At 39.9% G+C, this 12,923-nt stretch overlaps 1 protein-coding gene across 2 annotated transcripts in view; it reads right to left on the bottom strand.

Annotated features, from left to right (window-relative positions):
* NT5DC1 (5'-nucleotidase domain containing 1) overlaps positions 1–12,923 on the bottom strand; it is a 148,545-nt gene that overhangs the window by 22,204 nt on the left and 113,418 nt on the right. The window lies entirely within an intron of this gene.

Here is a 12,923-nt window from a genome sequence, read left to right as displayed (position 1 = left end):
GAAAATACTAGAGAAAAATTGAGCTAGTACGAGAGGGACTGTCAAAAGCACAGCATTGCATTTGCAGATAGGAGCCCTATGTATTAGAGTAGCACCAGAAGGTTCTAGCAAAAAGAAAGACCCTGCTTGGCTACCTCTGTGGAAAGGCATGAGGGGCACTCTTGACTGAAAAAATTCACTGTAATTACAAGGTAGAAGATCTCTCACTCTGTGAGATCTATTACTGTCACCCCTAGCAATGGGATTCATCTCACTTAACTCGATGCATCTGGAATTTAGGCTTCTAATTTACAGTTACAGTCTGAACTAGTTGGCCAGGATCCCTTGGTAGGCAAAAGAGAGTGCAAGAAGCACTTTCTAGAGGTGCCAGCTCTGGAGAAGGAAAGGATTTAATTAAGTTAGGAGCTTTGCTTTTAGGCTGTGAAAAGAAGGGAAATTTTGAAGCCTGGTTTCTTCCTCTGTGCTTGGAGGCAGCAAACAGCATTGAGATGTCTAATTCATTATGGGAAAACCTTGATTTTGGAAGGAACTTCAGAAATCTGAGGAATTAGGAAAGGTCTTTTATAATGTTTCAGTTGCAGGGTCATAGGGGTAATGACTCTGAACTGGCAAACCTTGCCTCGAACCATCTCATACAGCTGCTTGTGCTCACCCATCTAGAGGTGACCATGTCAATTCTATTTCTGTAACCTGAAGTGGAAGGAAATTAATGGTGTTTCATTTGCAGTCATTAATAAGAACAATTTCTAATCCACTTACGCTATCCCTGTGGCAAAATATAGTCAAGAAAATTTTTCTTCAGCACTGGCTCTTAAGGCCTCTTGTAGTAGTTCTGCCATATAAAAATTGATACACAACAACTTTAAACCCCATTTATGACACCATTGGCTCTGGCTCGTATTGTATCCGTCAGATAGCAGCTACGTGACAGTGCTGAAGAAACCTGCAAATTTCCTGAAAAAATGCTGCCTGTGATCATGGTAGTTCCTAACGTATTTTAGATACTCCAGGCCTAACACTAACTACACTCAGACAAGAGTAAAACTGCTGCTGACTTTCCTCCCACTTTGCTGTTATTGATTTGTAAAGGTTCATGTAAAGGTCAGAAATGCTATAAATATTCCTTCAGCAGGAAGCAACACATATATAGGCGGGGATGCTAATGCTTCATGTCTTATAAGCTGGAAGGAAAAGGAGACATCCTGACAATTTCAAACAGACTGGATAACCGAAAAGAATTTCTCAGATGATTTAGATAGAGCGACCTGCTTCCTTCTGAAGTCTAATATATCACTGCAACCTGGATTCCTGGATGTAGAATGAAAACATGCCATGACAAGAAGTGTAGAGGTAGCAAGCAACTAAAATTAAAATAATTAAACCCAGAAAATCACTCTATTAAAACACTCACCCAAACCTCAACAGTGATTCAGAGCAGTTTTCCTGAGGGGAAATTACCATTCCTTTTAAAAAACAACAACAAAAGCTTGACTCATGCTGGGGCAATATTAATATTTGCTGGAATGGCAATTTGCATATTGCTATGTCTAACAGCTTGGGAAATGTTTTCGGAATCAGAAATGTACTCCCATCACCATTAGCAGATACAGTTTTTCAGATAAACAGATTCACAGACAAGATTCAATATCCTTTTCCTTGTGAGAATTTTCTCGCCTGCCTTTAAATGTGCATTGCAGGTTTATAACATGGGCTGAAGAACATCTGGTTTTGTTCTGAATGAATATGCAAAAAGTAATCAGCGAAGCTTATTTCCATTTAAATGACAACTGACGGTAATTTACTTTGGCACAGAGTCGCTCCTTGGGAAAGGCTCTGCACATGCTTGCACACTGCCGCCTGCTTTGCTATCCGTTAAAGCGTTATACCCGCTGAGATGGAAACCTGAACACACGCAGTGCAGAGGTTGTGTCCACACTGCATGTTCAGCTCAGGGTCTGCACCTGGAGCTCTATCCCTAACCTGCCTGCTGTTTACACTGTTAATCCCCAGCCCATGGGATGGGGCTCTCATTTGGGAAGCCCAAGGTTAAGAGAGAAGCTAAGGGGTGAGGGCGAATGTACCCTTTGACAGTTATTCACCTATACTCAGCCACCAAATTAACCAAAGTTAATTTTCATCAGCTCACCACCCCTGAGGCCGCCGTGGTGCGCGGCTCCTCGGGTTGGGTGCCCTACAGTGACTGCTGGTTATGTGCTGGGGACAGGACCCACCAGTGATTCACCCAAGAGTCCAAGGACGCCTCACACCTACTTGATTGGGCAGAGATGGGGCTGAGGAAGCATCTCCAAGTGCCCAGAGGCCGTGCTGGCCACAGATGTGCTAGGCTTTGCTGCAGTGTGTGTACAGCATCCCAGCGACCCCTTCTTCTGCCTTTCTATCTTTCTCCTGACAGCCTTTTACTCGTTTCCATACAAATCTAGTTAGACAGGCTATTAGCGTTACTGATATTTTTTGTTCCTTCCTACTGCACAATCAAATAAAAACATGCAGTGACTCTGTCGCTGCTCATGCCTGTACCTGCTCCTGCCTCTTCCTACCCATAGGCAGCTCCTATGGGCTCTCGCTGCATGCAGGAGCTCAGCGCAGATGGGCATATGTGTTTGGCATGCTGAAGCCGTGGTTACCACCTCAGGGGGCTATTGTAAAACAAGTACATTTTATGATGCACAACTATCATACTGATATGCCTCTCTGCAATTTAAAATAATGCCATTTCAGGCCCTGAGGGCATTAATATAAAAGCTGGGTTCTGTTCCAGCCCAGCTTGCAAGCACAGTCTGATTTTAGATGGCATTTCGAGCTCAGTTAAGAAAAACAAACTCTTTTTCCAGAAGGAGACTTGGGGCAGGAAAGCAGGAAAGACAAAGGGACCTGCATAAGTAAAATCTTTCTGGTAGGTTCTTCCAGTTGTAAAGGTAATAAGGCAGGATGGCATAAGCTGTAGAGTTCCCCTGTGGGCATGCTCTCCATGAAGAAAGCAAATACTTACAAGCTTGCTGGAGGTAAAATTTCATACCCTATGGGCACCCTTCTGTAGCACAGCACCCCGAATTCCTATGTATAGACCAACCACCTTTACTGGGTGGTTTCCAGGACTCTGGCAGGTAGTACTGTGTGTTTCGCCATCCCTGAATTACTCCTGTGCCCTGGAAGCAGCTGTGAAATCCATCTGCCTGACACGTGCACCAGCGCTTGCCAGTCTCCTGTCTGACTGGATGACTGCAGGGAAGTGATAAGGAACAAATTATTCCCTTAGTGTGATGTGCTGAAATAAAAGGTTAAGGATTCCCAAAGTGATTAGTGATTTCAGCCTGTCTAGTGATTGGCTGTCCAATCTGTTTTTTTTTTTTTTGGTTTGCTTAGTTCCACCCTCCCCGCCCCCTCCAAAAAAGCCTGAAACTCAGCTCCCCTTCCTGCCCTTGCATTGTTCTGCCTTCTTTAGGGTGGCTTATGATTGGCGAGACAAAGGCTGAAATAATCGAACTAAAAATTCAGTTCCGAAAACTGGAACATGATTTTCACTTTTACATAGGCAGCGACACATCCTTCTTACGCTCAGAAATCCCAACATATATGTGCTCATTCATATGGAGGACTAAATAACAGTACTACTAAAAGCTGGCAATACTCCGAAAGAACATCATATATAATGCTGAGAGAAAAAAACAAATACCATCCTGTGAAAAAAATAAACTATTTCATAATAATTCCTAAGTGCTACTTATCAATTACTAACAATTCCTTTTCTCACAATGGACTTCTGCTCTTCCACTCATTTATAAGGCCTGATGAGACCAGAGTACAGGATAGTGTATTTTCAAATTGCCCTGGGCATATATATAAGAACCACAGACTCCTTAGAGAGGAGAAATAAATATATATGTGAATAAAAAGTTTTACATTTTTAGTTTTTACTAAAATCTGCTTTACTGCTTAATTTTGCCAAGTAACAGGCTATGTAGAGAAAAGACTGAAGTTTTACTTGTTTGTAAGAAAATCAGTATTTGCTTTAGAGAAGTCAGCAAATAAGTTTCTTTAGGAAGTTTTGATTACTGTGTTACAGGAACTGAAAATAACGGATCACTGCAGATTTAGTAATTTGTTTTCTAATCTGTCAAGCCATTAACTTTATACCCTCCCAGGAACAGCCTGGCTAATGAACAAAGTGTTTCTATTTAAAACATTGATATGATGAAATACAAGCAAGGCCTTTTTTCCCTGGAAAAGGAAAATCACTTTTTGGAAAATGATTAATCTGCAAGTTCATTTTAAAATGTAGCTCATGCACAGATTTGGTGAAGCTTTTTCCATGATTTTATTTAATTGCATTTATAACTCAGAGAACCTCTATTTTGGAAGGGTAAGAGAGGCACAAATACAGATTTTGATTTCTTCCTTGCACATACTTTTTAAATTGTTTGGTGGTGGGTTTTTTTTTTTTTTTTTTTTTGTTTTTTTTTTTTAATTGGGATCTTGGAGAGGTACAAAATGGCAAGAAAATAAATAAATTCCCTCCCCAGAACAGTTTTATTCTGGATCTCATTAGTTTTGTAAGAAGCTCCAGAGCCTTATAAATTAGGAACTCCCGATATCCAGACAAAGGTCCTCAAATAACCCTATCAATACTGATATCATAGTCATCGGAGAGATCCCCATATAATTATGGAGAGAAACAAAGTTTTCCAGAAAGCATTTTGAATTCAAATAAGTTAGGAGAGGTATGGTAATAGAAGAAAAAACTGACATAATCATTTCAGGAATATGCAGTTCAGTTCAAGCAGCTGTCTATAACCTTTCCTACTAGGGTCTGCTTCATTGCTGTACAAAAATTTGAAGAGTTGATAGAAGAAGAAGATGGTGGGAAGCACAGAAGATGAGATAAGCACCACCAGTCAGTTGGGAAAAATGCCTCAAATTTCATAATTAAAATAAAATTGAGACACACAAAGCATCTTCTTTGCACTGTGCAGACTGTAATCTCTCAGTTTATCCCAGCCCTCTAAGCCTCTCTAGTAATACCTACTGAAATAAGGCATATTGCAATTTGCTTTTGGACCGTGCTCTTCCTCACGGAAAATCGACAATGCAGCATAGTGGGGAAAAGCTTCCTGCCATCATTCGCTTTGGCCTCAGACATTAAACAAAGAACAACAAAGTTCTTTAATTCTCAGTTACAGAAAGACTAAGAATTTTTATTCCCTACATCTTTGTACTTCAGGTATGAAGTATATATATGTAAACTAGAATAGACAGTTTGATCCTGAACAAATGTATCTCCGTAAAGCAATATATAGATTCTGCTGCAACGGTCTTTCTGTTTTAGTTTTTTATTTCCCTAAAATACATTATTTCCAAAGGCATAATAAATGTGAAGTAGACATGAGCATGCATGGTTATTGCACATATTCATTTGCCTGGAATACGCAAGACATTTTCATTAACTTTTATGTGAAAACTATTTATATGGCCAAGTTGAGTTATGATTTATAAGAAAGCACCATTCTTTTTTCCTAACTTATTACACTACCTCAAATCTCTACTTTAATTTTATTGATTAATTCTGTCTGAGGTTCTAGCTCTCCAAATATTGGCTGTCTCTGAAGAGGGCAGTTTTATATCGACCTTTAAAGACTAACTTAAAAGTCAAGATTCCACAAGTAAAAATATCAAATCTGGGAGTTTTAAAAAATATAAATAGATCCACCTAGCCTTCTGCCTGTTAGTAACTGTACAAGCATTCTATAGCTGCAGATAGCAGTTATGAAAACCTTGTGTCTCAGTAATTAAAAACGCAGAGCCCCGCTCCCTCGCCCAGCGCTGCTGCTGAGCCAGGCAAGCGCAGCCAGGGTACTCCTGGGAGGTGCAGGGGCCAGGCCGCTAGAGCCTGGGCATTTCCCTGCTGCTGTGTGGAGGTTCAAAAACTCAAATATCTATTTTTCCTGTCTGAAAAGGGGAAATTTCTCAAAAAAAAAAAAAAGAGGAAAAAAAAAGGAAAAAAAGGGAAAAAAGCACGAGAACTTGAAAATAGCTTATTCTCTCACTGCTTCACAGGTATCCTGCTATTTAGAAGTTGTGAAGTATGCTCATTTCCAATATTTCTAAACAAATCTGGATGCCTTAGAATAATAATTTTTTAATGGAAATGAAAGATAACACCTGAGACTACTGAGAGAGGGATTCTGGCTCCTGTTGACCCAAGACTTCTTTTTATCACGTGGTAGAAGATAAGCATTATATGACATACTTAAAAATCATACCGTATTAAAACCATTTGAATATGGCTGTCAGGGAAGAGAGTACATATATGTACTAAGTTGTGAGTATTTTTATAGGTTTTTAGTAACATTTAGCAGTTCAAGTAGTAATAACAAAAAATCTTTACTTACTATCAGAATATGATGGCATAGTTAAGGAATAGATGGAATAGTTAAAGACCATTTTCTATTAGAAAATACAGAAATGACCACTAATAGTTTAAAACCATAGACATGACAGTATCAAACACAGAAGAAAAGAAAAAAATATCAAAACAATCACAGTGGGTGGTCTTGTTCAGTAGCAAATAGACTTTTTTTTCCTGATCCATTTTTCAGCTCATATTTTGTTTCCCTTTGCTTAAGACAATGTTCAAGAAGCACCAAAAGATACTTCAGGACCTAACACTGATTTTAGCTTCAGAGAATCTCCTCTTGGAGACATACTTCTGTTTGTGTATCATCAATGAACTCCAATGGGGATTTTGCAATTTTATTGCAATAAGGAGGACCTTTAGATGCTTTTACTATATTCTTTACTGCATTTTATATCATTAGCATCCCTTCTAGAAAAAAACCCAAATCAATCCTTAAAAAAATTGGGGTTGTGCAATGCACACTTGCCATGAGCAACATGCATATTAGGGTCCATCACAGAAAGCCTTTAACTCAGGGGTCCTCAAACTACGGCCCATGGGCCAGATACGGCCCCCCAGGGTCCTCAATCCGGCCCCCGGTATTTACAGACCCCCCGCCCCCCCCCCGCAGGGGGTTGGGGGGGAAACCAAGAAGCCGCAGATGACTGCCTGCCACTGCATCCGCGCGCCGGCCCCCTGGTTAAAAAGCTTGAGGACCCCTGCTTTAACTAAAGAAAGCAAGAAAATTGTGCTAAAGAAAGCAAATATTTTGGAGCTGTGCTGGTGAGTAATTAGATGGCACTACAAGTTACAGCTAAACAGGAGAAAGAGGAGAATGTAAACTAGAAAACCTCCCCAGACCATAGGTGTGCTGGAGTTGGACCAGCTGGGGAGCAGGATGGCCAAGCTGCGGCCGGCTCTGTGAGCACGTGCCTTGCCAAGAGGTATGGGGGAGCCGTGACCAAGGATGTCCTTGGGAAAAGTGCTTGTCCTTGGGAGAGTAGCAGGGAAAAAGCATCATAATGCAGCTAGCATTTGGGGGATTGTAGTCAGCTGCATGGGTGGAGGATGCTGCATCCATGGTTTGGTTTGCATTAGTCTGGCATTTGGGACAGGGATTCACCAGTTATGCCAAAGATTTCCTACTTGACCTTGGGTGCTTTGTATGTAAATATAAGTGCTAAGGCTCCCATATATCAGAAGTCTTATGAGAATAAATATATTAAGGTGCATGATATATTTTGGTACAGTGGCAGCAACAGCTATTTAAGTAGCTTAGAGGGCAAAATGAGATGGAGATGAGAGAGATAGAACTCAATTTATGTGGACTAGATAAAAGAACAAATAACTGTGCTGTGATGCTGCTCAGGCCATGAATGTGGAGATGAGAGTACAGTGGGAAAACTTCTCCTGGGGGCCAGGGAATCTAAGAAATGTTTTCATCTTCTTGCCATTGCTTTGTGCCTCTTCTGCCCCTTTGCAGCTCCTGTCCATGTAGGGTGTGAACACTGAGCTCCCTGTTGAGACTTACAGCCTGTGGTGGATGGGGAGCAGAAGGGAAGGACAAGGCAGGTGTGTGTGTGTGACAGAAGACAGAAAGGTGATGGCAAGTTCAGTCTTGAGGTCTGGGGACAATTTCATGGCCCTGTGGACCACGGTCGTGGATGAACTCAAAGAAGGGACAAAGAATGGTTAGAACAACTGGCAGAGATGTTGGATGCTTTTTAAGGTCTGCTGTGGGGCCAGGCGTGTCATGGAACTCCAGAATGACAAGGAACAAGAAACCGTGTTCCTATTAGATTTGTTGAGGTATAGTAGAACTTTACATATTTAATAAACAAGATAAAAAACCTTAGGAAATAAACGTTCTAACAAAGAGGAAAAGTTTTTATGTGTAAAGCAGTCACTGTAAATATCAGAACAAAGTAAGCAGGCTGGAGATGGCAAGGAAAAATGGAAACTATTCCTTTCTGGCAAAGTATGTTTAGTTGCTCTTTGATAGGAAGACCGACATGAAAGACTAGTAGTGATGAGTTTTTTGAAGAAGTGAAAAAGAAATGATCCCTGTGACACTTCCTATATTACTTTTCAAGTTCCTTATCTGTGTATTTTGTGTAGTTTGCAAAACCACTTAGTGTCTATACAAAAATGCACTTCACCTTGTTTCTCAGAGCCAAGTGTATTGTGCCAGATCTCCGTATGCAGGAATTTCACAGATAAAATCTCTTGCTACTATTATTCCAGAAAAAATAGTCATCTTGGAAGGCTCAGCCTTAGTCTGGCAGTATCACAGAGACACCTGGGATCTGTGGACAGTAATAATATATAAAGTGGTTTCACAGCAGATAAGTATCAGGTTAGAATGAACGTGCTTACTAATGAAGAGAAAAAGTCCTGGGGTTGCTAATTCTACCTAGTAAAACATGCAACGTACATACTGAAGTTTAGGACATCTGGAGTCCTATGTGAATAATAAAAAGATTGAAGAACAAAGAGAGTTAGGGAGAAGACGGTAGGTACATCACTTTTACCTTTTCCTGAGCCTTCAGCTTACAAGAAGTAATTCCCTTCTGAACACCAGCTGCAGAGGACTTGTACTTATCTAAAAGACGCAGTGTCCCATGATCGCTTGCCAGCTGAGAAATGTCCAGTTTTGTGTTCTCTGTCCTTTTACTTCCCTGTATTGGGTGGGAGAGGCAGAGCTGCTCCTGAACTAGGTAACTCTTTACCCACCTGAGATCCCCCTCCTGCCCCAGTAAATCCACACCCGCTATTTGTTGCAGCTCTCCTCTGCCACTCACTGCTTTGCAGTTCTCCCTGGTGCTTCATAAACATCAGGTAAGCCTTGGTATTTAGAAATTGAGAAACCAAGGCAGAGATTCACTGTCACATCAAAGTGAACCAGATCTCAGCCCAGGCTTTGGTCATGATTTCTCCTCGTGTTCTCATTTCATTTCTAGGGCTTCCTAACCAGCTCCTTTCACTACTTGCTTCCAATAGCAGATCTGATGTCTGCAATACAAAAATCAATGTGTGCTTTCTGAGAAAAAACAATTCGACAGGCTAGCATTAATAAAAGGTTGACATTTTGGAAGAACACACAAGAGAACTCTAAAGCTCCTTAATGAAAACCAGCACATACAGACTCGTGGAAACTATGCTGAAAGGAAGCTTTCGGCAAGAGTTGCCAACCCTCGTTCTGCCAGGAATGTACCATACACAACTCTATTTTTGCTCTACTACAAACTGCCTCAATCCCAGTTTCCAAATTAATTACAGATCAAATCATAAGGTAACTCTTTATGAGGTTCTCTTTCTAATTATCTGCTTATTTTTGAATCCTACAGAAGAAAACAATTACACAGAGAACAAAGATGAATAAACTCCCCAACTTCTATCACCTATTGCTTACGCATATGTGATCTATGTCAAATAATATTTTTCCCTGCAAAGTCATACTGGTAAGCCCCCCGTGACATGGGTAATCTTTCTTCCAGAAATTCCCTGTGGATTCTGACAGCTGTTTAAGAAGTATAATGTGAAGTCATTTCTCACAGGTCTGCACTGAATGAGTGCTGGTTTATGAAGTTGTATTGACCTATCCTGCAGCCACTCAGACCTTGGCTGCTCTAGGCATAGGAGCAGACCTGCACAGATCACAGCTTTCTACTCAGCACATAGCCCTGTTCTATTCAGTTGCTAAAACACTGGTGGTTAGAGATGTTTGAGATGCTCCTTAGTCTGAGCTGGCAAGGCATGGGTCCTGTGCCACTTCTGTAAGACCTGTGCTTGGGTTCCTTGGGGCTCTCAATTAGCCCTGGAGGCCTATAATTAGGCACTACAGCTGGGATTCAGCCCCAGATGCAGAAACATAACGTAAAGGCTCTACAATAGGAAGTACAGCTCCTGCGGATTGCAGCGCCGAGTCAATGTGGGCAATGCATTCTGTACGGCGTAGGCACTGCTCTTTGGGCAGCTGTACAGCTCTCCACTGACTGTGCTGGCTAGGTCTTGTTGCCTACACGGGGAGTTGGCTGAGGAATACCAAATGATGGACAGCCAGAGTAGTTTCTGTACATTGTGGTTTCTGCATCCATTCCTGGTACTTATTTCAAAATAAACCTCTGATTTTTGGCATATGATATCACCCTTACAGTGTAGCTGTGAGTCAATTTTTGTTTAAGGGAGAGGTCTGCAACAAGATGTAATAAATCAGTTTCTGAGAACTATCCATTTCTCTGATACAGGTTTGGCAGGAAGAGAAGCCACATTTTGAGCTAAGCTATGTCCTAACATCCTCCTTATAAACAGCAGTAGGGTCTGGTAATGATCTGCATGAGTTAACAAGCTTTCCAGTGGGACCTTTATTATTCTGCAGACTGAATAAAACATATCTGTTTAACAATCTTATATTAAAAATGCACAAAACAGATCAAAATGAAATATGCATTCTCTTAATGCCAAAACAGCTGCTGACTTGTGCATGGTTTGTTTCCCTAGTGTTCCTTTCAGTCTTTTGATATTTCCAACTTAGCTCTTCCCCCCCAGTCACAGGCAGACAAGTCTTATGTGTGCTGGGAAATAGAATGAAGGTGAAAATAAGTATTTCATATAACCAGAAGCAATATTAAAAAAACCCCTTCTAGTCTAGAATTCTGGATATTGAATTCTCTGTATAAATAATTTCTAGACATTCTTCAGGTATTATGTTACAGTAGTCTGAGCTCCCATGCATCCAAAGTAAAGGAGCCACAAACTACTTGATCATTAAGACTACATCTTAATGCACTCTTCAATAAATATAATTAAGTGAGCTTGCAAGCCCCTCAGGTGCCTTTGCTTAGCCAACCCTTTTAAACTTGCAGCATTCTACGGAAGTATAAATATGAGAACTTGAAGGTATTATTTCAGAATGGCTGCTACTAATGCTGCAATGAGAGTTAGTGTTGCAAGTCTTGATCACGTATGGAAGATGTGCATTCACTTTTGTCTTCCACACTGAATTGGTTCTTCACATTCTGCACAAAATCTTCCATAAATCCCAAGTCTTTTTCAGCATCACACATTGTTAGAGTATTATCCCACTATAAATGCAATCTATGTTGAGTGCTGACTGCTTTGCTTCTAAATCTTGCATACTGTTTGGCTGTCTTTTCTTAGAGACTATGGAGAAAAAAAATAATCTCCTCTTAATAATCTTTTCGTGTGTCGGAGGCGAATTTCCTTAAGCCAGACAAGTCTGTTTGTGAAACACAGCTTTGTCTGGAATACAAACCGGTCATTTAGGCATTTTGGTTTGGGTTGCAAAAACACAGGCTAGGGCATGGCAATTCACGTTCTGTGGGGACTCACTATAGGGAGAAGATGGGGTTGACAAGCCCTTAGTAGCTCATTTTGCTGTAAAAACAAGTTGCATTTTTTGGATGAATTTGGCCTCCTAAGTGTGGGAGCTTTCACGCATTATCTCTCTGGTACTGCAGGTACAATCCAGATCAGATTGTGTCACATTTCCATTCTCTGTGAATATCCTGAAATAAAAGAAAATAATATAGCAACACCAGAAGGAGATCACAAAACTATGATTCAGAATTTTCTATAGATCTTGACTTTTAATGACCTCCTAATCACATGGTGTATATGTTTAAATGCAATTATATATAGCTTCTATATTTAACTCACTTTATCTACAGTTTATATAGTTACTAAATGTTGTTGTTAAAACAGCTGTTACTTTTAAATCCTGATGTCACCTTTTTGGCAACCATATTTAAAACATCATCATGACTTACAGATTTTGCAACCTATTTCCCAAAAAGTGGTTATTTGATAAACTTTTAGGTACACAGGCTTGGAAAACTTAAAATAATTCACCATATCAAGGAAGCATTTGACATGCTTCTCTATGAAGACAGAAATTTTAAATTTCCAAATTAAAAATAATTAGATTTTATTAATTAAAATAATAAATTAAAATTAGTTAAATATAAACATTAAAAATAATTTAAATTAAACATAAACATGATCTGATTACATATAACCAATTTTAAGAAATCATTGGTACGGAACTGTCTTCCAAAACAAACAACTACTCTAGCTTATTGCTTTGAATATTTTGAAATAATTATTGAATAATTTGAACAATTTCAGTATAGAACACATCAAGTTCGTAGATCCAATTCCTTGAACTTATAAAGGATATATCGCTGAATCATAAAAAGTAAATCCAGCAGAATTAATTGCAATTATGTTATCTTAATTTCCCCATTATGATAAATCTTTGGAAAGATTTCAGAGTCAAGATTCTCAGGAGGTCCTTATGCAAACTTCAGTTTACAGTTATTCACTGCTTCTGGATTAGGACATTAGAAATCTTAGTTAAATATGCAGATCTGCTAAAGATATGATTATGGGTAAGTCATTCAATCTCTTGGTTCCTTGGCTTTAATGTCAGAGCCAGAGCTTTTGTTTTTCCACTGTTTGTTTATCTGGTCTGCCTGTGGGCTCCTTGAAG

This window comes from Falco peregrinus, chromosome 7, assembly GCF_023634155.1.
Source record: "Falco peregrinus isolate bFalPer1 chromosome 7, bFalPer1.pri, whole genome shotgun sequence".
Classification (NCBI taxonomy): Eukaryota; Metazoa; Chordata; class Aves; order Falconiformes; family Falconidae; genus Falco; species Falco peregrinus.
This window is presented reverse-complemented; position numbering and strand designations above follow the sequence as displayed.